The sequence below is a fragment of the Mastomys coucha genome, unplaced genomic scaffold (assembly GCF_008632895.1).
Source record: "Mastomys coucha isolate ucsf_1 unplaced genomic scaffold, UCSF_Mcou_1 pScaffold7, whole genome shotgun sequence".
NCBI classification, from domain to species: Eukaryota; Metazoa; Chordata; class Mammalia; order Rodentia; family Muridae; genus Mastomys; species Mastomys coucha.
The window spans coordinates 97741338-97767249 of NW_022196913.1; the positions used below are offsets into that span (position 1 = coordinate 97741338).

The following is a 25912-nucleotide window of genomic DNA, read 5'->3' on the forward strand; positions in this document are numbered from 1 at the left end:
GAGAGAGAGAGAGAGAGAGAGAAAGAGAGTAGAAGGGAGAGAGAGGGAGAGGGAGAGAAGAAATTTGATCTGTATAGAAAGATAGCTCCTTCAGGAGTTTGATTCCCAGAATCCACATAAAAGAGCCAGCAAACATGGTAGCATGTACACATAATCCCAGCACTGGGAAAGCAGAGGCAGGAAAATCCCTGGGGCCCACTGTCCAGCCAGTCGTGCCTAATTGGTGAACTGTAGGCCAATGAGAGACCGTGCTCAAGGGAGGAGGGCTGTGTTCCCAGAGATGATAACCTGGAGTTGCCCTCCGGCTTTCACGCAGATGGATGCTGCACATATGTACACACTCATGCGCGCGCACACACACATTCTTCCCTAACATTAAACTCCATCATGTAGAAACTCAAGAATCTCCGTCACAGCCGAGAGTGATGGAGCACAGTATAATCCTAGCACTCAGGAATCCAAAGCAGGAAGATCATGAGTTTGAAGCCAGCCTGGGCTATGCAGTAAGAACTCCCTCAAAGAAAACCTCAAACTGGCCAGCATGGTGGTTCATACCTTTAACCCCAGCATCAGGGAGGCAGAGGCAGGCAGATCTCTATGAGTTCCAGGACAGCAAGGGCTACACAGAGAGACCCTGACTCAAAGGAGAAAAAGTGAAAAAGAAAAAATAAATAAATAAAAACACAAACCAACAATAATAATCACTTTAAATAAGCAGTTCTCTTCAGTGTTTGGAATACCACTCAACACCTGGCTTGAAAGAGTAAAAGCATCATAGCTCCCTGAGAGTTTTGTTTGTGTGCTGTTCCAAAGGTATCTAATGCGTGCTTGACTCTCAGATTAACACACAGATATAACCATTGCTGTGATGGAGGCCAAGATCAGAACTGTGCAGACCCTTCCCAGAGCAAGCCTAAAAGCAACACAAGAGCTTGCTCCCAGAAAGTCTGAGACATAGCCCACCAAAACCTGTCACAATAGGGGCTTTCTTTTTTTTTCCACCTAAGCATTTCTTTTTGTTTGTTTTTTATTCCTTTTCTGTTCCTGTCAAAAGATAATCCCCCAAAAGAGTAGATTAAATTTATTATGCTAAGATACCTTGTGACGCTTCTGTGGGGTCTGCTATGTGAGAACCTGGTCCAGCACAGAGCAGGCTGCTCAAGAAGCTTCTGCAAAATCATTCAAGATTCCCAGAGGGTTGTGTGAAAATGAGCACAGGATAGGAGGGGAAGTAGGGCAGTGTGCTAGTTATTTTCCAGACCGTTGTCAGAGCATTGTTTGATCTTAACTCTTTACTCTCAGCTATTAAGAGAATACTGCCAGTTAAACCTGAGGTTGCCTCTTCCAGTGTCTTGCTTGACACATGTAGATACACCATTTACTCTTCCTAGCTGTGCTGAAAACATGACATTTTTGTGGTTGTGTTTTGTTTTCATTGTTCCTGTTTGTAGAAATGAGAAATCTCAGGCCCAGAGCAGAGTTGGAATTAGGGTGAGGCACTCCCTTCAATGCAGAATTTAAGGCCCAAAGCTGTGCCAGAAGCTCAGTAATCAAGGCAAACAATATTGTATGCATCAAAAATTTCAGTTCTGACAGGATCTGACAGTGTCTGGATAAGGTAAGGTAAAGTACGTAGTCAGAACCTGAAATTTATTTCAAATGATATTATTTATCATAGATACTTCACATTGATTGTTTAGATTATTGCATTAAATCATTACCCCCTGTCTCTCTGGGCTGGAGTCCAGAGCAGATCTTGGACGCCAGCTCTGCAACCAGTCCCACAACACTCAGAGGAAGCTCCACTCCCTGGCATTCTAACACACCTAGGATCAGAGGTGAGCAGGAACCAGCATTTGTCCCAACTGGGAGTAACTGGGACCAGCGGGACCAGGCACACAGGAACTCCGCCAGCCCAGTGACTCGGGGTCCTTCTGGTCTGTCTGGGTTAGTGTTCTGAGCAGACCTTGGGTGCAAGCTCTGCACCCAGTCCCACAACACACAGAGAAATCCCCACTCCCAGGTGATATAACAAGCCCAGGATCCCAGAACCACAGGATCACACAGAGACAGCTTGACTCTGAGGAGTTCTGACACAACCAGGGTCACAGGAAGGACAGGCTCCAGTCCGGAGGCTCTAGGGCAGGTAGCACTAGAGTTAACCAGATGGTGGGGGGTGGGGGGTGGGGGAGCAAGCGTAACAAAATAAACAACACAAACCAAGGTCACTTGCCATCATCACAACCCAATTCTCCCACCATAGCAAGTCCTGGACACACCATCACACCGGAAACACAAGATTCAGATCTAAAAATCACTTACCCTGATGATGATACAGGACCTTAAGAAAGACATAAATAGCACCTTCAAAGAAATACAGGAGAACACAGTTAAAGAGCTAGAAGCTCTTAAAGAGGAAACACAAAAATCCCTTAAAGAACTACAGGAAAACACAATCAAACAGGTGAAGGTAATGAGCAAAACCATCCAGAATCTAAAAATGGTAATAGAAACAATAAAGAAATCAGAAAGAGAGACAACACTGAAGATACAAAACCTAGGAAAGAAATCAGGAGCCATAGATGCAAGCATTACCAACAGAATGCAAGAGAGAATCTCACGGGCAGAAGACACCATAGAAAACATTGACACAACAGTCAAAGAAAATGCAAAAAGCAAAAAGCTCCTAACCCAAAACATATAGGAAATCCAGGACATACTGAGAAGACCAAACCTAAGGATAATAGGTATAGAAGAGAGTGAAGATCCCCAAGGTAATGGGCCAGTAAATATCTTCAACAAAATTATAGAAGAAAACTTCCCTAACCTAAAGAAAGAGATGCCCATGAACATACAAGAAGACTACAGAACTCCAAATAGACTGGACCAGAACAGAAATTCCTCCTGTCACTTAATAAGCAAAACACCAAATGCACTAAACAAAGAATTTTAAAAGCAATAAGGGAAAAATGGCAAGTAACATATAAAGGCAGGCCTATCAGGATTACGGCAGATTTCTCACCAGAGACTTTGAAAGCTAGAAGATCCTGGGCATATGTCATACAGACCTTACAAGAACACAAATGCCAGCCCAGGCTACTATACCCAGCAAAACTCTCAATTACCATCCATGGAGAAAACAAGATATTCCATGACAAAACAAAATTTACACAGTATCTTTCCACAAATCCAGCCCTACAATGGATAATAGATTGAAAACATCAATATAAGAAGCAAAACTACACCCTAGAAGAAGCAAGAAGTTAATCTTTCAGCAAATTCACACAAACCTAATTCCACCTTTTACAACAAAAACAACAGGAAGTGACAATTACTTTTTCTTAATATATTAATTTGAAAATTAATATTACCAACATATCCTAATCGATTGAAATCCAATAATACGAGGAATTGGAAATTTGTTGATTGTCATCCAACAGTCTCTCTAATTTGGTAACTGGAGAAATAGGTCCAACCTTGTACAATCTATATATACTTTCAGCTTGTTTGTGACAGTGTCTGGCTGTGTACAACATAAAGGTCTTGAAACCTTGCTTCTCCTTATCTCAGCCTCTCTATTAGTAGTATTGTTTTTTTCATGTTTTTATACTATACTATAGTTTTCAGATCAGCTTACATATTTCAAAAGTATTTATATACCCAAAAGAAACATAGACAATTAACTAGGGAGGTAGCTTGTAAGAGAACAACAAAGTAAGTCTGAATGCTTTGCTTGACGTTTGTAACTCTTATATCAAGTTTGAAGAAGAGGACTTTATAAATTACTCTTTCTCTGAGATGAATGCTTTTCCAAATTATCACAGCTAATGAACCAAATTCTTACCCTCACCTAATACCTGTGCCACCCTCCAAGCAGAACCATTGTTCATTGAAACAGTTGGCGAATGACTTTATGGATAGACCATCTTAATACCTACACCATTTCTTAAATGAATGTAACCTGTTCTCTGCGGGCTAAGAAGGAAGTCACTCACTCAAGTCAAATAGCTTTGACCATAGCAGGAAGTCTATATCCAAAAATCGAGCCTACAATTCATTTCTTGGTGCAGTAGAACTATCAACTCTCAGCTTAGATACAATGGAGGTAAAATCCTTTGGTGATGTAGGGTCATTGAAATACAGCCTTATTACAATGAAACCCAATGTCTAAAAATTGTTTTTATTTTGGGCTTCTACCACAGTAAGAGCCAAAATTTTAAACTCTACTAAATATAAAACAAACCAAAAGACTTTATATATTCATGTTCATTTAAGAAAATACTAGTAGCGATATATTATTTTTAAGTATACAGTTAATACATTTGGAGTTATTTAAAATTTATATTAAGAAAAATATATTTTCACTATTGCTGTAGATGAGCATCTATATAAGACTGTTAAATTGATTGTTATTTTATATCAAACAACTTTCATAATACTTATTTTTATTGTTATAATATTTTATAAATTTTAAGGAATATGACAAAAAAAATCATTACTCACCCTGGTTAGTTCAGGTTATTTTACTTTGTTTTGTATACTCTTTGATTTTTGCTTCTAAGGCCAGTGCTTCCCTCAGGTCACCCTGGTGCCACACTGCCTTGGAGACTCTGAGTGGCCCAGTCATATGGCCTGAAGTAGCAGAGCCTACAGTTGATTCCAGATCACATGGCCTTCTCATCATTTCATTTAGAATGTCTGAATGTCTTAGTTGTTTAAATTGTCTTAGGCTTTTCTGCCCCATTATTTAAAAATATCCTTAACTCCTTTGACCTTTATATATTTTTGTTCTGTGAATTTAAATCTCGTGCTCTCTGTGCTTTCACATCTTTTGAATTGTGATTTGTGAGTGTTTCTGCCAAGAGCACATTACAAGAAATCCACTTTGAGCAGAAGGAGATTTTGTGGCCTGAGTTAGGAAGTCTGATGTGGTGTACGACTATAAGACCAGCACTCAGGAGATTGTGAGCGGGGAGGATTTTGAGTGTAAGCCCAGCCTAGGCTACATCAAAGCCAACCACTCAAACCAAACAGAAAAGAGCCTCTGAATGAGCTGGGGAAGGGGAGGGAGATGTGGTCTCTTCATCACTAAGATGCTCTAGGGCAGAAGGGCAGCTGAGCCCCGGGGGCATGTTTTGTAAAGTCAGGTGGGAACAGTGCCTGCTTGGAATCTCAACTCCCTGAGAGTAGAGGATCCCAAGTTCAAAAACAAAAACCAACATAAACTTTGAAACTATAAGGTAGAAATTTCTACAGACCATTCTTTTAATGGAGTATGCCAGGCTGGCCTTGACCTTGATATAATCCTCTGGTTTTGGCCTCCTTTTCATTTGGGATTACCCATGTGAACTTTTTCTTGAGTGCTAAAAGTAGTCAAGCCCATTAATATCATTGTTATTTGTATGGAGGAAGTACATCTGAGTCTGCAGAGATGCTGAGCTCCTGTTATAGTCTTCTTTTTCTTTTTTCTTTTTTAATTTTTTTAGACATATTTTTATTTATTTTATGTATATGAGTACACTGTAGCTGTACAGATGGCCATGAGCCATTATGTGTGTGGCTGCTGGAAATTGAACTCAGGACCTCTGTGGGGGGGCCCCCCCTCACTCCGGCATTATTCATTGTAGCTGTTTTCAGATGCACCAGAAGAGGGCGTCCGATCTCATTACTGGTGGTTGTGAGCCACCATGTGGTTGCTGGGATCTGTACTCAGGACCTTCGGAAGAGCAGTCGGTGCTCTTACCCACTGAGCCATCTCTCCAGCCCCTACAGTCTTCTTTTTCAAAGTGTACATTGGTTAGCCTAGTCCTACAGTACATTGGAAAGGACAGACAACATTCCAGATGATCATTTTCCTTACATTTGCCTGGGAATTTTAGGTCTAGTATGTCTGTTGGACAAATACTGGAGGTCCGAGATTAGAAATAGAAGATAAGAGTGGGAGTGAAGTGTTTTCCTTTACAATTAAATCTTCATAGAGGTAAATGAAATTGAAGGCAAAGGAACATTATTTTGGAATGCTGCAGTGTCTTTTGTGAAAGAAAGAAAGACATGAAGAGTTTCAGCATCCCTGAGAATAGCATAGGATAAAAACTGACTCTTAGCTACAGGCATTGAACATTTGGTTTGTGAATCAGACATAGAAGGAAGAGGGGTCTCATTCCCAAGCATGCATTTTCCCTACTTTACTGCACTGAGACCATAGGACTTTTATTTTTATAGACTTCTTAGAGGAACTGTGAGGATGGAGCCTAGGGGTCTGGGCCACACTGCTGAGAGCTTGAGAAGTTAGTGCTTGTCTTATGGGTCACATGAACTATAGAAGACCTGAGTCGGGGTGGATGAATGATTTTGCAAAAAAGTTTAATGTCAGAGAAAACAGAGGCCAGAAGGCCACTTGATTGTGTGCATACTGTTTTTTTGTGCCAGCTAACACGTGAAGTTGGAAAAGAAAAGAATGTCATTTCCTCTGCTGTAAAATAAATGGCAGAGAAATTAGCATTAGCCCCCATTAGTCTGCTAATAGGGAAGTAGAAGTGGACTTTTGTGCTCCATCAGGAGTGGCCTAGGAAATGGTGAATCCATTAACAAAAAATACAGGAAACGGTTTGAAAACTAGAAGGAAAAGTGGCCTTTCCAAATGTGTTCTTTTTGAAGCAGTTGTGTATACACAATAAAAGTACCACTTAGGTCGTTGGAAATGCAGAGGGAACAGAAAGGCTGGATGTACACACCACTGTTGACTGGGAAAAGAAACAAGATCATAAAAGCAGCCTGTGGTGGAGAAGATGCCAGAGCCTAGACTAGTGCTGGATGCATGAGAGGGAGTAGTTTCAGAAAGATTCTCATGGACAGCAGACTGGATCCTGCAGATTCAGTGCCTGAAGATCAAAACTTATGAGCAATCCCAGGAGTGGGCTTGAACTCAGGAAATAACAACACAGGTCCACCAGGAGGAAGCTACCTTGTGTGGTAAAGACTGCTTTTTTTCTGGACACTCAGTGGACATTTAATGGTCTCATGTTTTGTCAACTTGATTAAAAGACTTTCTTTTTGATTGGCAAAGATCGAAAAAGGGATCTTCACTTCTTTTTAATGTATTTTTATGCTTTACAGTTTTCTCTTTTTTTCTTTTTATTTCTACAAAACACTAGCTTCTCGAGCATAGCTATATCATTGTCATTGCTCACAATGGACTAGTATTAGTATCCACTAGACTTCAAGGGACTGAGTCGTGTATGGCTGACTGAGTGTATGTGTTTAGTAGCGTCCTAGAACAAGGAAGTATAATAGACTGTATCTTTCCTTTTTTCTTTCATCTGTGGCGCAAACAACATGTTTAAATGTTGTAAAATGACACCCTTCTGCATTCAGAGGTGAGAGCCGAGGAGACAGCTCCAAGTGTGAAGAAAGTTCTCTGTGCATGAAGTTCCATGTGACTTCCTGAGCCTGTCATGAAGATGTTTTTTACAGCAGTGGTTCTGACAGATGGGAACATGCAGAGATCACAGCTCCCTGCAAGATCATCATGTCTCTTCTGCTTTCAGCACTTTCTGCTTGACCAGAGTTCTTGAAATCAAAAGCTTATAGAATTCAAAAGCTTGTAAGGTGAACTCCAGTGACTTGGGTCTGTAACAAAGAGCAGCTGAGATCACTTGAGTCTTAATAACAAGACATCTAAAGCGGTCATTGTCATCTGTAGTTAAAGAATAAGAAAACCCAAGAGCCCTCTCCAGGCTGAGAGTATAACAAGAGTAAGTTAGGGTAGTATGTTGCCTTTTCCTCTGGAAGGGTTCACTCACTCACTTATTCATTCCTTCATTCATTAATTCAGTCAGTCAGTCAGTCAGTCAGTCTTTACTATGTACAGACATATTTTTTGCCAGGCTGTCACTGTTGCTGCTTCCCGGTTCCCTAAATTACACATATCTCACACAGTAGTACTTAGGATAGGGTGGTGGGTGCATTAGCTACGAGTGAAGGGAGCTGTGGAAAGGAAAGGGATGGCTAGAGGGAGAGATGTGTTTACAAACAATAAAAGAGGAGTATAGGAGCTGAGGGGATAAGTCCAGCTGTGAAGAACTGAGGTCCATCAGCATAAAAAAGCTGAATGTGCTGACTCAGTGGCCAGCCAGCCTTTGCCTAGTCTGTGAGCTCCAGGCCAGTAAAAAATCCTGTCTCAAAAAACAAGGTAGACACCGGGCAGTGGTGGCGCACGCCTTTAATTCCAGCACTTGGGAGGCAGAGGCAGGCGGATCTCTGAGTTCAAGTCCAGCCTGGTCTACAGAGTGAGTTCCAGGACAGCCAGGGCTACATAGAGAAACCCTGTCTCAAAAAAAAAAAGAAAAAGAAAGAAAAACAAGGTAGACAGTACAGCACTGAAGAACCAATGTCTGGGACTGACTTATGGCTGATTCATACACACACACACAGACTTGCACATACACTCAGAAAAAATATGAAGTTGAGACAGTAAGTATACAATATAGGCAGGTGAATAAACAAAATCCTTATCAGGCGCACTAAGGAATTTTATCCTGAAGACAGTGGCCTATATCAAACTCTCATATTCTCTTCTTTCTCCCACCCACTGTGTTTATGTGTTTGTGTTTATACATATGAGGGTCAGGGAAGTATGGCAGATATCTTTTTTCATTCTCTGCCTTATTCACTGAACCTAGAGCTAGACTGGTGGCCAGCAGGCTCTAGTTTCATGTCTCAGACCTCCACAGTGCTAGAGCTACAGTAGTACACTTGGCTTTTATATAGGTTTTGGGATCCAAACACTCTTAACCATTGAGCCATGTCTCCAGCCCAGTTCAGTTGTCCTAAACAGAAACAAGTCATGGTTGGCATTGTGTCATGATCTGAGATGGATGAAGACAAGGTTTAGGAGAGAGGTAAACTAGAAGCAGGAAAAGGAGTGGAAGTGTTTATTATCCATCTGGACATAGAGAAGAAGAATGGAACTTGAAAGAAGGACTTGAACTTGAAAGCTGCTTAGGAAGTAGGTAACAAGTTGAATGGAAAGGTCATGGTCAAGGATAAGTTAGGGCCAAAGATAAGTTTCTAGCCCAAATACCTAGGCATTGGGGATACCTATGGCTGGTGCCAGCCTTGGGCTCTCTAAGGTGAAGGATTGCAACAGGTGTAATCAAAAGTTGATTCAGTCATTAACAGGAACCCTCGCTGTTCATCTCTGAGACCTTTGGAACCGTACTGCCTAGGTATGAATCAGGTTTCACTAGTAAGGACCTAGGTCCCCACCTCAGGGTTCTGAAGCATGCATGCTGGCACTTATTACAGTTAGATACCCTTTTGATATTGGCTTTCAAGCCTGCTCAGTAATAGCTCTAGAATCATATGTCTGTCTTGTGTTTCATCTTGAGAAATGATTATTATCCCTAGAACTATATCTTCAAAGATCTCAAAATAATTGATCTGCGTAACATCCCTGGGAATTAGCAGGTGGGGATTCTTGTCCTTTTTTTTTTTTTTTTTTTTTTTTTTTTTTTTTTTTTTTTTTAAGTTGGGAAAAACCCAGAGATACTCAGTTACTTGCCCCAGGCAATACAGCCTTTATATCAACAGTCTGCTTTTAAATGTGTAGTTTTCTTTTTCTAATCAAACTTAGACTAGAACTTTATCCCAGTCTTAGCTTATTATACCACGTTTTCCATTTCACTTATTTATAAATCTCAGCAATAAGATCTTGAAGTAGGTGAGCAAGATACCAGAAGAGTGAAGGTGAGCAGATGACTAAGCCCTGCCAATGGTAGGGAAGGGACAGAAGTACAGCCAGGTCTTCATCCTAGTATACATAGTCAAGGAAAGAGTGCTCATTTTCCAGTGAAGCTGTGACATCATTTCAACTCACAGACCAGCTAGTCATTTACCATAGTCACCTTTGACATTCTGATGTGACTTTAGCACTTCATGCGCAACCTTTAGCAGTCATGGGAATTGCTGTAAATATGTGTACATATATATGTTTTTGTTTGTGTATATGTAAATGCATATAATAAAACTGTGCAGAGGAGTAGACAGAAAATTGACTTTAGAGTAAAATCTTGGCTGAAATTCCTCCCCAGAAGGAACTGGGTGACACTAGGCAGGAACTTAAGCCTCCAGCATCATGGGAAGGGTTAGATCTTGATAGATCACAGCTACTCTGAATGGAGTTTGACAGGTCCCAGCTTCGTAACTTCAGAGACAAAGTATAATTATGCTGAAATGGCCATTGACTTTTCTGTTGTATTACAGGCCCTGGTAAATTCAACTGTTGAAGTATTACAGCCTATTAAAGGAGCTAGTGAGGTGTTTCAGTCTTGAGCCATTAAGGTACTGGTCCCACCCCTTATTCATGGACAAATATGGGAAGGTGATTTCGATAGGTCAGCTGTCAGTGTGTACCTTCCAAAACATTATAGTCATGTTACAGTAAACTTTTTATATTTGTTGCGTCACAAAGATTTATTGAAGTGATAAAAGTTATTATGGAAAACAGTGTGCAGTAACTATGGCAACAGTTATTTGATCTCACAGTAATTAGCTGAGCATTTGGTTGCCCAATACTTTTCACAATGCCTTCCTGGTTAGTTCATTAAACAAAATTAGCTTTTGTTTGAACTGTCTTCCTACAGCGTCCTAAATTTGATTTTAGTTCAAAAGAATTAGAAAGTGTATTTTAAAACTACCTTTCCAACTTTTGGGTTGTGGCCATTATTTGAAGTCATAACTTTTTAATTTAATCCTCTATTTATATACTACAGTGTGATATGATTCATTGGTTCATCATCTGAGTTTCAGTGTAGCAAATTGTCCTGAGAGATGAACAGTATGATTGAAGTATCTTATGGTGGCCCTTGCCTGGATGAGATTGCAGATTGACACCCATTTGTGTCTTTCCTATGTCTCCACTTCTTGTGATATTGGGTTACTGTACCATGGATGTTGCAGTCCCCAGATCACGTGTGTTATTTTCTCCCCACCCCCCCAAGACAGGGTTTCTCGTGTAGCCCTGGCTGTCCTGGAACTCACTCTGTAGGCCAGGCTGGCCCCAAACTCAGAGATCCGCCTGCCTCTGCCTCCCAAGTGCTGGGATTAAAGGCGTGCGCCACCACTGCCCGGCTGTGTGTTATTTTCTTCACAGTCTGTGTCTCCTATGGGACCTGGAGCTGATCTGTCTAGCTTTGCTGAGACTAGCTCACCTCAGTACTCTTGCCGTGCTCCTGGGGCCACAGGCTGTGCTCCTTCCTCTTTGTGCAGGAAGGTGATTCATGCAGATGGTGATGTCATCCTTGGAGGAGGTCCTCTTGAAACAGGCCTCAGACAGTTTGCAGTTCCTGTCCTCCGTCGCTCTGCGTGCAGAGGTAAAGAGGGGCACACAAAAAGTGTCTCGAATTCAAGATTTCAAATCAAAACTCATGAAAATAAAATGAAAAGAGGAGCACATTCCAGAGTGAATTAGTATAGCTTTTTTCTTTCTAATTCAGCAAATAGGGTTAGAAAGATTGCTCCCCAGTTTAAGGGCACTTGCTGTTTTCCAGAGGATTTGAGTTGGGTTCCCAGCATACAGGTTGGACAGACCACAACTGCCCGTGACTCCAGCTCCAAGGGAATCCAACATCTCTGGTCTCACACCTACACATTAAAAATAATCAAAAAAAAAAAAAAACCCTGTAAGCTCAGTAAATGTATTTTATTTCATTTCATTGTGTTTCATTTTAATCCCTGTCAGCTCAGCTCAGTGACACACACACAAACAACACACTAGCTCAGCTCAGTGACACACACACAAACACACACACTAGCTTTTAAAAACTTTCCAAGTTTTTCATGAAGTTTTTTTTTTCCTCACTTAACTTCCAATTGCCTGCCAATTTTCAGTTGAGAAAAATTTTTCTTGCATAAAAAACGGAGCCTTTCCAGTTCTGAGATTAAGACTACTGGTTTCAGTTAAGGGTGAATATATCTTTGGTTTCACTAACCATTGGCAGAATTCTGTTAAGAACTTACTTGTCCCTGTTCTTGCTGTTGAAGATTTTTCAGAATGATTTGTTCATAATAAAAACAGTACTGTCATAGGTAGCTTCAGCACCTGGCTCCTCTTTTCTGCCATCTTCCACTTCACTGTTTACATTCTGGATTGTTTCTGCATCATAACTGGTGTCAAGGACCCACATGCATTTTTCTCCCACAAACTCTGGCTCTCCCTAGATTAACATCATTTGGAAATTTGAATATCCTTTGATACAGCCTTCACTGTATAGCCTCTGTGATTCTCTTGCTTTCCCTCGTATTATCCTCTGCTCCTCAGTTGTGCCACTGCTGTCCTGTACCTGATTCTTGGCCACAATTATCATCGTACATTACAGTTAAAGGTTAAAACACTGTTGTCTGTGGGCTGTGAACTCCAGGAAAGGGATACTGCTCCCTGCTTCTCCTGGGTCATCCATAGACTATAACCAGATTATTGCTAAGCAAGTCAGTGGGCTAGCCTCACCTCACTACCTCCTGACCCCCCTGAGTCCTATTCATTTCTATTGTTCATTTTACTGTCCAAGCTCTGCCACACTAGCTGTTCACCCTCCTGGCTCTCCCAGTTTTGCATTCCTTTCCTAGGCCTCCAAAATGTTCTGTGTATGGACCTCCAGTTCTCTCAGGAAGGAGGGAAGAAAGGAGGTGTTATTTATTGGACCTCTACTGCTCATCTTGGTGATTCAGCCCAACCTACACTGCATACTTGGCACATTTACTAGAGCGGTCACCAGCACTCTGTGCTCCTTTGATCACCTCACCTCCCACTGGGCCATCAGTCCAGCCAGCCTCTGTCTTTTGTCCTGCTCCAGTGCTCCAGGACTCTAACTGAAACACAGGCTCTTCTAGATTCAGCTTTCTACAGACTGGCTGCTCAGACAGAGATCACTTAATCTGTTCATCTCCCAACCTTGTAAGCCACCATTGCCAGACATGGCTTCATTATAGTCTTCCAGGAACCCCTTACCACCTGAGTAGAACTGAACTCATTCACATCTTGCCTCTGCCACACTGTTGCTGAGCCCATTTCCTGTTCCCTGGCAGCCTTTCATGAGTCCCTCTGATGGCAAGTCCCCTTCTCCCTTGCTTCTGCAGAGCGAAGGACTGGTTGTTTTCAAGACCTACCTCTTTTGGTCATACTGCTTCTGCTCACTCCACTGCCCTCCTATCTCTGGCTACAGAATATCACTTAGATAAGAAAGCACAAAGAGCCTGGCGGTGGTGGTGCACGCCTTTAATCTCAGCACTTGAGAGGCAGAGGCAGGCAGATTTTTGAGTTTGAGGCCAGCTTGGTCTACAGAGTGAGTTCTAGGACAGCCAAGGCTACACAGAGAACCCCTCCCTCCGCCCCCCCAAAAAAAGAAGGTACAAAGACTTTTCATGTATTTTCCCTGATGATGTACACAGTGTCTAGTACAGTATCTAACATGGTGGAAAGTCCATGAACATTTGAACAGAGAAGCCAAAAGACAAAGCAGAGTTGATTGGACCCTGCTACTGTTCTCTATGCACGTGTGCATTTCCTTTTTTAAGTTTTCGTTGTGTATATTCATTACCATCTACTTTATTCTCATCCCTAGAAACTCAGTGAAGTCAGTGCTATCATCCCTGTTAGCGTATGTGCAGAGAAAACTCATAGAATTCACTCTGCTTGTAAGGAGAAGAACTTTCTGTCTTCCACAAACCTGCTCAGTACCATCACTTCTGAAAAGCCTTAGTATGCCCCTAACCTTCTATGGCACTGTTCATTCATGGGCATCGATCTACAGAAAGGACATTGGGAGTGGCTCCTGTGGCTGCGTATTATGTCTTCCTCGCCACTGCTTACATGAGGGCTTCTGGTTTTGGGGGTCTTCTGTCTCACACTCCATATGCCAGTCTTAGCTCTTACAACCTCCAAGTTATGAGTTCCTCAGGTGGATGAAGTGTTTCTTCTTTTATGTGACCCTTGTTGGACATACATAGGGATTGTTGCCAATGACCCGTTCCTGTCTGCTGAGTTTGAGGCTCTGGAACATGGGTTCTGGTAACTTCTCCATCCACTAGGCTTTCCTTCAGTTTTCACTTGGCATATTTCTGTTGTTCCCTGCAGAGGGCCTCCCCTTTTCCAGTGGACTGTCTGTCTCTTCCAGTCAAGCACTGGTAGTTCTTAGACATGAAGAATATGGTGACTAACTGAGAAGCCTCTTTGTAAAGACCTCAAAAGCGATCACAGGTTTAAATGTGTGTTTGCAGATAAATACATACATATGTTTGCATATAAACAAAGATTTTTGTTATCTTATTTAAATGCTTAACTCACATGTGCTTACTAAGAAATCTCTGCAGACTGTAAATTAAATGAATAACCAGCCACCAAGTAATTCCAAGACAAAAAATGCAAACATTCTTTGAAAAGTTTTTAGCAAGAAAATTATTTTAATTGAATTTTTAGTACAACTTTTGATGTTAAATATGATGTCAGTGGCAGAGAATCTAAAAAACAAACATACTTAGGATCTTAAAAATAAATTGTCAGGGTCCACCATGTGCATAGATTTTAGTTGATTGTGGTGAAAGGACTGTCTGTGGAGGGGAGAAATAAAGGTGTTGTAGTGAGTACTAAGAAGGGGTTCCAGAAGCTTCTGGGAACTAGGGCCACTTGTTCTGGAGGCACTGCACCATCTTCCGGTTCTCCAGTGGCATGGAGGGGGTGGCTGAGCAGTCTTCCTGCCTCTCCTCAGGTTTGCTTCCCACCCTTCCCTGGTTCCTTTGGAGAAGGGGAAGTTGGGGGAGTCTGGAGAAGCCTGAGGGCAGAACACATGGGTTGATGAAGCCAGACCTACAGTTGCCATGCCCTGGCAATAACAGAGCCAAGGCCTGGATGGTGCTGGCTCAAGCTCCTCCTGCTCTTTGTTTGCTTTTGTGGAGCATGCCGGAACTGACCTTTCACTTGCCCTTCACGCTCTGGGTGACTCAAAGGCTGAGCCATTGTTTTAGGAACTGATTATGCCTTGACAGTGTGGTAGAGGTATTTCCTCAGCGCTGTGCTGAGGCTGGGATGTGGGTAGATTGTGGTATGCTTTTGCTTCAATCGGGAGAACCGCTCTTCTCTTTCTTTGGGTGGTGTTTTGCTTTTTCCATCTATAATACACTTCAGTCCCAGATGCTGAAATTCACCTGAACCTGTCCAAAAACTACCAAGAGATCTTGTAGCTTTCACTGGCAGCTCATAGCATTAGTGTGCCGTTTCTGTAAAAGGCTCACACTATCCTTAGCATCACATGGAGGCCAAGATGGAACTGGAGTCAGAACAGACAAATGTAGAAATGTAAGCCATGTTAAGCTCTGTGCTTGTAAATCTTCACAGTAGAACAACTGTAACCAGCATAAAGGGAGGCTTTTACTAAGTACATTCATGGAATCTGCCCTCTCTGAAAGTCTGGAGTTGCCAGTTAAATACGTATGTATTTTTCAAAGGAAATCATCAAAAAGGACATTCCGCTCTTATTACAAAGCTATTTTAGGGGTAAATATTTTGATAGATGTGGTTCGGTGCACCTGGGAGCTGAGCCGTAGCTTGAGGCAGTTACAACAGATGGAGCTCCGAGATAGCTCAAGGCTTGGGTTTTCCCCTGTGCAAGCACATGGCTGCTGGGGCCGCAAGAACCTTAACTTTCTCCATGCTGATGTTAGAAAAGTAGCTTTCTTATGGAAAGGCCCCATTACTGAAGAGATCTGGGACCATACTAGGTCTTCTCTCAAATAAATGTATAGTGAGGTATGAGGTAGTACAAACATTGTATTAAGAGAGAGAATGAAGTCTGTAGACAGGAGTAAGTCCTGTCAGGGCTGCTTACATTTGCATCAAATGAAAGGTCTGGGATTAGGGCACTGACTGACAGGAATAGCAGAAGCTTAACAAGACAGAAAGACTGCTGCAAGCTTCCTCCTTTTTTGAAGTTGAGTTGAATCAGTAGTCAGATTGAAATCCTAGCATATACTTTTCAAAAATAGTCTAGTGTGTTATCCAACCTTGTCAGGAAATAAGTGTACACACGTACAGCTCTGGCTGCTTTCCATGCTCACCTGCCATTTCAATAGATAGCTTGCTTGTTAAGGGACATTTTACAATTCTAGCCCTTTTCCCCCTTTGACTAAAATGATCTTTCATCAGCCATACAAGCATTTGTCCTTGTAAAAGTCACTTTGTAGGAGACGAATGGCCTGGTAATCTCAGTCCAGTCATTGGCCCCATCCATAAGTTAGTGACAGCTGTAGGATCATGGGACAGGAACCATGTTTGTTGGTGTGATTTGTCTCTGTTTTGGTTTAGTTTGGTTGAGAAAGTCTCACTGTATAGCCCAGGCTGGCCTGGACTACTTTGGGGACTCGAGCCAATCCTAAGTGCTGAGTTTTACAGGTATGAGCTACCACACCCAATCATTTGTCACTTCTTATTTCCTGTCCCAGGATAAGTTCCCCAAGGGGAGAAACCACCTTTCTGTTCTCATCTAGTAGTTGTTGATGATCTGTTGAAGGACACATAGCTGAGAACTCTTTCTGTAACCCCCCCAAAGCCTTCAGTTAACACATAGTGATGGTCATTTTTCAGTACTTCCTTATTAGTAGCACAGGCAGGAACATGGATATTGTAAACTAGCCAAGAGTTAACCTGTCCCACTCTTGGTGAGAGTTCCTGATAAACCTTTGGCTTCTGAGGAGAGAGAACTAAGCCCAAGTACCTCTTCAGCAGCTGCCTTTATAGATGCGGGGAGTGGATCTGGATTGCCAGAGCTGTTTCTAGATTCATGGAGGTGTGCTGTGCTTGCAGCAGCTGCTAGCCCTCTTGTGCTCTTTCACTGAACGCTTTATTAGTCTTTGTGCCATCTGCTTATTTGAAACAATACAGCTGGGTTGACTGCAGCCATTCTAACAATCAGGATTTTCTTTTTAACAATGTGAACATTACATATCGCCTCTCATTGTACACAGTATTAAGACAAAAAAAAACATTTAGAAATGGTTGTGCTAAGCTCACTTTAAAATAAAAAGGTTCTATTTAAAGTTCAGCTGGTTATAGTATAAACCAGTTCTGATGACTCATTCTAGCGATACTTTTACCCCCACATGTGCTTTTAGTAATTGTTTGGGACCCAGACAGGAGAAAGCCCTTAAATTACGTAGATTACTTATTTCAGGCACTTGATTTAGTAGCAACTTGTTGACTAATTGAGGAAACACTTTAGTTAGAAATAATTAGAAACACTAGAACATCCAATTTGGCGAAGGACATTTCATTATAGGTGTAGTTCATTCGTGACTGTATGTATAAATTTAATAATTTTTCAAGTGCATGCTTGCCTCCAGACCCTGCCTGACAAAGGTTTAATCTTCCTCACATTAGCTCAGCTGTAGGCAGGAGACCATAGTCATTTTACATGAAGAAACCTGCTGGTATCTCCAGAATGGGTCAGTGAATGCAGTCTCAGCTTTTCTCCTTGCCTACAATCTTTATGATAATCATAAACAAATTACTTTAAAGGACTCAGAACTTTTGACCAGTGACCAGCTTTCTTCCTTACAGTCTGTGGGTATGATCTAGTTAGCTAGTTTCCCTCACCGTGCAGAGTGGGCAGCATAGCAGGATGGGTCATTCACCCTAAAGCCATGAACAGGACTTGAGTTGTCCACATTCAGGGATAAGTCTTCCCTTCTAAGTTGAACCTTTCTGGAAATACCCTCATAGATGCACTCAAAGGCATGTTTCCATGGTGATTCTAAATTAAGTGAAGTTGACAGTGAAAATTAACCATCACAGTCAATAAAAGTCTATATTACTCAATGCATTACACAGCAAGACTGGCAGCCTGTACTGAGGGGAGAGCAGGAATCTCCAAGGGCTTGGTGCACTTCCAGGTCATCCTCTGCGTGGCTCAGCACACTCTGCACTACAGGATCCGGGACAGAGTACACGAGCAGTCTGCTGCCTTTGTAGGCACTGTGCTGAAGAACAGATGCCCTGCGCTGGCTACTGCTTTCAATGATAGTTTTTCTAGAGAAAATGAAAATTGGAATTTTGCTTTTTAAAAATTCACTAATTACATTTTTCAAAGCACTGTAGCTGAACAAAGCCTATTTACAAATTATAGGTTATATATGATCGATAGGTCTATATGGTATGCTAATTTCCCCAATTTAAGAGCCAGTATTTAGCTTTTCAAATTGTTGGTTTTGTGTTTTAATTTTAAGAGAAGTATAACCTAGAGAAAGTCAATACTCTCTGTTGATGAAGACTTGGTCATTTTCAGAGTCCATTTCAGTACACCAGCTGTGTGACAGCCAGAGCTTAGACAGTAAGAATACTCACCAGCCCATGTCTTCAAAGTATCTCCCACTGTGCAGGAGCAGGATGCCGCAGCATCAGGGACCTACCTGTGCTGCACACATGAGTGCAGCAGTGGGCACGGAGCCTCTTAGGTGTGCAGGAGCAGGACGCCACAACATCAGGGACCTGCCTATGCTGCACACATGAGTGCAGAAGTGCGCACAGAGCCTCTTAGGTAACTCCTTGCAAGTAATTTTGCCTTAGTTGTGGATGGAAACGAAAGATTTTGATGAGCACAGCTGTGCTAATGTAGGAGGTCAGTCTAGCAGAACTGTTGAAAGAGCAAGCATAAAGCCTGTGCCTGGCTTAAACCTTGGCATGCTTCATGACAATGATGTTATCATGGCCATATTACTTGGCGTCTTTGTGATCTTGCTTTCAGCTTCTCTAAGTAACAGTCATACAGGTTAAGTATCCCTATTCAAAGGCCTCAGAACCACAGTGTTGAAGGACTTTTCAGATATCATCATTTTTGGATATACATATGTGATAAATTAGGGACAAGACCCAAATTTCAACTTAAAATTTATTAACATTGCTTTCAATATATACCCTATACATGTGCACTAAAGATAATTTTATGCAATATTTTTAATAATTTGTACATGAAACAGTTTCATGGTATGTGATATTTCACCCTTGGTAATAATATCTGCATCATAGCATTTCAATGATTACATCAAATATTCAGGACCTCACACATGGTAAATGCATTGCAATTATTAACTGCTGCTGCTGCTACTGTTTTTAATTACAAAAGGTCTGAACTTACAAGATCTGAGGCCAGCCACTGCTGTGCCTGTTAGTAATTGTGCCCACTAGATACTGCTTGATGGATCTCTGTGAAGATCAATATGGATGAGAAAACCCAAAAATAAAATGTAGTTACATGTGAGTGCACATAAAGGTTTCACAAATGCAAAGTATTGTTTGGTGCAAAGCTTTGTTTCAAAAGTAAAGACATAGGGTGAGTCATTCCATCTTTGTCCAGCACTGCTCAGACCCCATGAGAAGTCATTCTTGTGTGTTCAGGAATTTCAGCTGTCTCTGTCGCTTCTGACATTTGAGACATGTTATTCAAGTTGCCTTCAGTGTCTTTAAACTTCCTGAAAGAAAACATTATACTGAGCATAAAAGCATTTGCATACTGTCTGTACAGTGTCTGATCAGTGCTGCTGGGATTTCAGTCTCTGGAAAGGACCTTGTTGAATCATTTCATTCCGTGATAATATTAGAGCAATAACGAAGGCTGTGATATCTAGTCCCGGGAGAAGTTGATTATTATTTGAGGGGTGGGTGGGGGATACAACCAAATGAAAATAGATTGGTCAAAACACTGAAAACCCCGTTTCCCTAACATCATTATTTTTATAGCTAATGTGCAATTGACTCATAGATAACACCTGCGTCGTTTATTTTTAAAAACCTTACTACATCTTAGTGAAACTCTAGGAAAAAAATCACAACAGCTGTCCAGGCATCTGTTTGAATGATGCAGTGTGAAAAGAGTTCTAAATATAATTAGAACGTAAGGCAAATGAGCTTCCAGAGCAATCCTCAGGTATCAACTGAGCGAGAGCAGAAAGAGCTCACCGTTCAAGTAACCAAGTCTAGAGTGCTTTGTTTTGGAAAGCAGCAGGCACTTGCCTTGAACCTTTGTTAACAAGCTCAAAACACAGCTAGTCCATTGCCACTTTCCAAGTGCAGGGAGCTGGTATACCAGGATGTGGGGTAGGGATGAATGGTGTCAGGCAGACAGTGTAGCTCACTTGATAGAGTGCTCGCATCCCTGCATGAAACTCCATGTAAAGTCCTCAGCACCATGTAGAACAGACATGGTAGTGTACCACCTATACTCCCAGTACTTGAGAGGTAGAAACAGAAGACTCAAGGTTCTCCTCTGCTGCAGAAGGACTGTGAGGCCAACCTGGGCTGCAGGAGACCTTGTCTCCACAAAACTGAAGTATTAAATGATCCGGCACAGTGGGCTTTTGCAGGATGTCTTCATCATACCCAGAACTCCCAGGATGTCCTGTTTCTCTTTGACATTCCTAGCACCCCAGTTAGCAAACTCTCACCATCTATCTTAGTCTGTTTTGTGTTTCTGTAGCAGAATTCTGTGACTGGGTAATTGATAAAACAATTTATTTCTTACCGTTGTGGCTGCTGGGAAACGTAGTGTCAAGGTGCTAGAAACTGCTAAGGGCCATTTCATTGTGTCATCTAAAGGTAGGATTCAGAAGAACCAGAAACAAAAGAGGGCAGACTCAGTTGCTTTGCTGTTGTGTTGCTGCTGCTGGTGGTTGAATATCTTTGTTTGTTTGTTTGTTTGTTTATTTGTTCATTTTTTGTTGTTCTTGGTTTTTTGGTTTTGTTTTTTAGGGGTGGTACTACTGGGCATCAAACCCATGTTCTTAATGAATGTCAGACAAGCTTTCTACTACTAAGCCATACACTCAGACTGCTGAACTCACTTTTATAACAGTCTAGTCTCAAAAATGTTGATCCACTCATGGGGAAAGGGCCCTCCTGGTCTAGAAAATTGTTGAACGCTCCATCTGTTGACACTGTTTCTGTTACACTGGAGTTGTGTTTCTAACACATGAGCTTTGGGGACTAAGGCAACATCTATCTTTCCTTCCTCGTCCCTCTCAATAGCTCCTAAGTGTCCATACTTTCCTGAGAATGATTTCACACCCTGAGAATTCAAAGAGAGGGTGGACAGTGTCTTCTTTCTTTTAAAGGCTAAGTAGCATGATGCACATTTTATTTCAGGTACTATTCTGCCTTAAAGCTTTCAGCATTGTCTGGCACACAGTGGGTATCAATTAATGACACCAGTGTGTGTTAACATGCACGTGTTTATAGCTGTCATTTATGGAGTACCTGTAATAGCCTAGAAAATCTTTGTACACACATGCATGGAAATTTGTATTTAATCCTTGTCATCCTATGAGTATAGGTTATTGTCCCAGCTAGTCCCAATTCATAGATGAGCTGGCTGAAGTTGGGTGGTGATCTGGAGTTGTCCAAGGTTACAGGTATGGCAGGTATGTTTTAACTAAAACTTGAGTCCTTAACCATTGGAATGTTCCTCAGAGTCTCTTCCTACAGTCCCCATTTCCCATTGTCCCACAACTTCCTCCAAGGACAGTGCTGCTTGCAGCATGTGTTTCCTGCCATTCAGTGCCTGGGAAAACTATTTTCACTGACTCTACTGTGAATATGTAACTTTGTAGCTTTTTCTCAGGGTCATAAAATGTTGAGAAACCAAAAGGAAGTTACTAGTCATGCTGAAAGTTGTCATGCTAATAGATTAATAATCATGTTAATGATTAGTAATAATAGGAGGGAAGTGAGGAGAAGGTAGGGTATGAGTCTATAAGGTCTGCTCAGTTTGTTTCAGAGTGTTCAGACACTTTCACATCTCTGAACGGCCCACACGTCTCTAAGTCTCGCTGGAGCTTCAGTTCCCTCCATTTGGTAGGTGAAGCAACTGAGAGACCTAGAGCAGTTGGCAGAAGACATTGCTCAAAGCCAAGATTCTATTTATTTCCAGCAAAGCTGGGATTCAGATGCAGTTCTAGTTCCCTTGTATCTAAGAAAAGCTTGTCTGTCTGGTAATTATTTATCCCAGAACTTCAGGTGTCGCGTGAACTTCCTCTGATCCCACATACATGCCCTTTATCTGTAGGACTTTACTAGTCATGTTAGAAACCATGGGATTAATACCATACAGAATTTGCATCTCTGATTTTGCTGTGAGTCCCATGGCACACTGCCGTGTACCTGTTGCTCTGACTTCCACAGATAGCGGTCTTGGGACATATGTCTTTGTCCAGCTCTCCCAGTGAGAGACAGTCATTGTTCAATAGATGCCCTAACTAGGAAGAAAGCCTTCCTCTCCAGGACCCTTCCTCGCAGTTCCCTCTCACTGAGTCGTCAGCCCAGCTTCCTTTTCTCTCAGCCTACACGCTCACTCAAGTCTCTCCCTCAGAAAGAAAGGACAACAGAGGCTATTCTCTGTGTAGCTGAGATTATTCTTCTTCCTTCTGCTCCAAGGAGAGGTCTTACTCTTGAATAAACACAATATCCTGAGTGTCTCTAACATGAGGTGAAATCTCTCTGAGAAAGTGTTCCGTGGCTACAGTCAGCCCAAGTGTTCATTCTGTCTTGACTAAGCCTCTCCATCTCTTACATGTTTCCAGTCACTGTTTTTGAGTTTGTTGTTGGTGTTGTTTTAAGGTAAGGTCTTAGTGTGTTGCCCAGACTGACATCTAACCCCTGGGCTCAAAATATATTTCTTCTTCAACCTTCTAAGTTTTGAAGGTCAGAGGTATGCCCCACTGCCCTGATTCATTTGATGACTTAGTGTTCTCACTCCCCCTTTGTGGTCTCTGCTTGGGTTCCTTATTAACTCCTACACCTGCACTTCAAGTACAGTTGATCAGGATTGTCTTCCTGGACATTTACCTTTCTGTACTGTCTCTGTTCATTTCTGGAGCTGCTATGGTTGCAGCTCCCATTCTACCCTCATGCTGTCAAATGAGGTCTCTCCCTATGATCTTATACTTACCACTCCTTTCTTTCTTCTTTGGGATATCGCAGGAGCATTCCAGTGTCAATGTAGCCCCTTTTCTTCCTGCAGTCCCCACATCAGTTAAAGTAGGTCATCATCCACTCCACAGAGCACCGCCATCAATATGAGTCCAACCTTCGTCCTCTACAGCCTGTAAGCACAGCTCAATTCTGTTGCTCCTTAGGTCTATCTCAGATGTCCTCACACAGTGCCGTGGCCTTTTCTCTGGCAGTTGTCCTTTGTGTATGCAGCACTTCCCTGTTTTCTGTTTTTGAGTTAGTTCTTTGTCCATCAGGACTTCAGGCTTTACCGCTGGTGTTTCTTTAGGATAAATACTCTTCTCTTGTCTTAATTCAGTCTTCATACTTCCCTGTCTACAGAAGTGCCTAGAGCTTACCATGTCCCCAGCAAATGTTTATTGAACAGGATGAGACTTTCTAGAATAAGCAAGAGTGCATGAAATGTATTGGAAATATAGACGGGGTGGGGGAGGTGGTCCTTGGGGAAAACCTACAAATTCTTATTCAGTGTGCTTTTTTTGTGCAGTTGTTTGGAAAGCACTGGATATTAACATGTACCCATTCCATTCCTGGATTCCTTCTCTACCTTTATTCTCACTCTTGTCTGTTCCTGCTTACTCTCTTACACTCAGCACTCTGTCCCACCAGAAGGAGGATTTAGGTACCTCCCATCCAAGTAGATGCCCCTGGCATGGCACCTATCAGTCATGTACTCCTATGTTCATAGTGCCTAACCTAGCTCTACCTACTAGCTGTTAATGAATAATGATGGGGTATACATCGAAATTTCCAGATGTTTGTGGGAGTACTACTGTTAAACTCTCTGTAGAGCAGAAAACTTCCCTCCCACCTAGTCCCTGAATATACAGTTTAAGTTTTTTTGAGTTCAACCTGAGAGCCATTCTTGTATTTGAGGTGAGTTCATGTTCTACCTGTTTCAGTTAACCATTGTTAATCAGACCAGCTGCCCCAATTACTATGTCTCAATCAAAGTATGTATTTTCAAAGCCTTCTTGTTTATGAGTCAGATATGCCATTGATGTTTAGAAGAGGAGTTAGTTTCTACCCTGAATGCAAACTAACCACAAAAGCTGGTATACACATGTGATAGTATTTTGTGTCTGTGTGTGAAGTTTAAAGAGTGTTGGCTTTTGATGTTCTACCTTTGAATAAAATGAGGCTGTATTATAAAAATCACTAAGTTTTAGACGAGTACTTGGGAAGCGTAATCAGAAGCCCTGAGTATGAAACCTGACAGATACTGTGTTTTTATGACATTGAGAAAAGTTGCACTGTCTGCTAATAGACCTGTGTTATAAAAATATGGAAATAGGGACTGGAAAGATGGCTCAGCAGTTAAGAGCAGTGACTGCTCTTCCAGAGGTCTTGAGTTCAGTTCTCAGCAACCACATGGTGACTCACAACCATCTGTAATGGGATCAGTTGCACTCTTCTAGTGTGTGTCTGAAGACAGCTACAGTCCACTCATATAAATAAAAAAATAAATAAATCTTTTTTAAAATGTGGAAATAGGATTTAATATTCAAAACAATTAGACTAATCTCCAAGTTATTACTAAAGAAAAAAGATATTAACATAGGGTAGCTTTAGCAAAAGAATGAAATTACAAATTTAAACATTGGGGAAAATGGTGTTTGTCATGAAAAAAAGGTCTAAAGCAAGCATTAGAAGTAGATGTCATCACTCTTTCTAGAATACCTGCATTTTCCCCCATGAATTGCCTCTTTATTCCTCTCTAAACCAGCCTCTCTGGCCATCTGGCAAAAGATGGCTTCCTCTTACCACTGAAGGTTCTGTGTCCTCTTTCAGTCCAACTAAAGAATCCATCCTGAATTAGAGTCTCAGTTCCAGTTTCAGCCTCTCAGAAGAAAAGTTGGCATAAGTTAGGAATCCACTGCTGTCCCAGCAACTAGCCAAGGAGACAGGGCCATGTGATGGAAATGTGATATCATAGCATCCCCACAGATTCGCAGGAGGAAGTTGTCAGACAAGATGGGTGATTGTATGCTAGACTACCGCCCTTTAATCACCCAACTCCAGGGAAGTATGAAGTGAAAAGTCCTCTGCAGGAGCATTCGTCAGGTAATGGGTTCATAGCCTGATTGCCAGTGTCTTCCGACCAGTGACTCACCTTGCTGCCAGGTTCTAGCTCAGGTGCTCATGCTTCATTTTGTAGAATGTACGCAACATAGAGAAGTGCCTCTTATAGGCACTCTGTGTGCTTCTACTCAATAAACAGAAGGAAATATTAGCTCTGCCTTCCCCATGATACATATAGGTAGTAAATGTCTGAATAAATCCAAACCAAAACTGTAGTGTACAAAGAAAGTTAAAATGGGGAGGAAAGTGGGGAGTGGGGGGAAGGGGAGACAGACATACAATTAGAACAAAACCTTTCTACAAGCATTAAAACCAAGGGGGTAGCAATGGTAATCATATGATTGTTTCATTTTATCTATTCATAATTTCAGCATACACACAAACTCTGTGGTTTGCATTTAAACATTTACTGGTTCATTGAAAATATTAGCTACTAAAATATTTTTATAAAAATAAATAAAATAACTTGGGAGGCAGAGGCAGGCAGATTTCTGAGTTCGAGGCCAGCCTGGTCTACAGAGTGAGTTCCAGGACAGCCAGGGCTATACAGAAAAACCCTATCTCAAAAAAACAAAAACAAAAAAAACAACCAACCAAACAAACAAACAAAAAAACATGCCACTAATATTGGTTGGTAATTTAATATTGTCTGAAATTTTTAGTTTTTATTTTCCAGTTTTAAATTGCTATGCTCTCAGCCCAGAATTTGATATAATTATAAATAAATTCTGCTAGTGTCAAGCAGTTAAGTATATGGTAGGAGTTACTAATTCAGTCAACTCTGTA

General features: G+C 41.6%; 1 protein-coding gene across 4 annotated transcripts in view; it reads left to right on the top strand.

The window, feature by feature from the left end:
- Nsmce2 (NSE2 (MMS21) homolog, SMC5-SMC6 complex SUMO ligase) overlaps positions 1-25912 on the top strand; it is a 222794-nt gene that overhangs the window by 134614 nt on the left and 62268 nt on the right. The window lies entirely within an intron of this gene.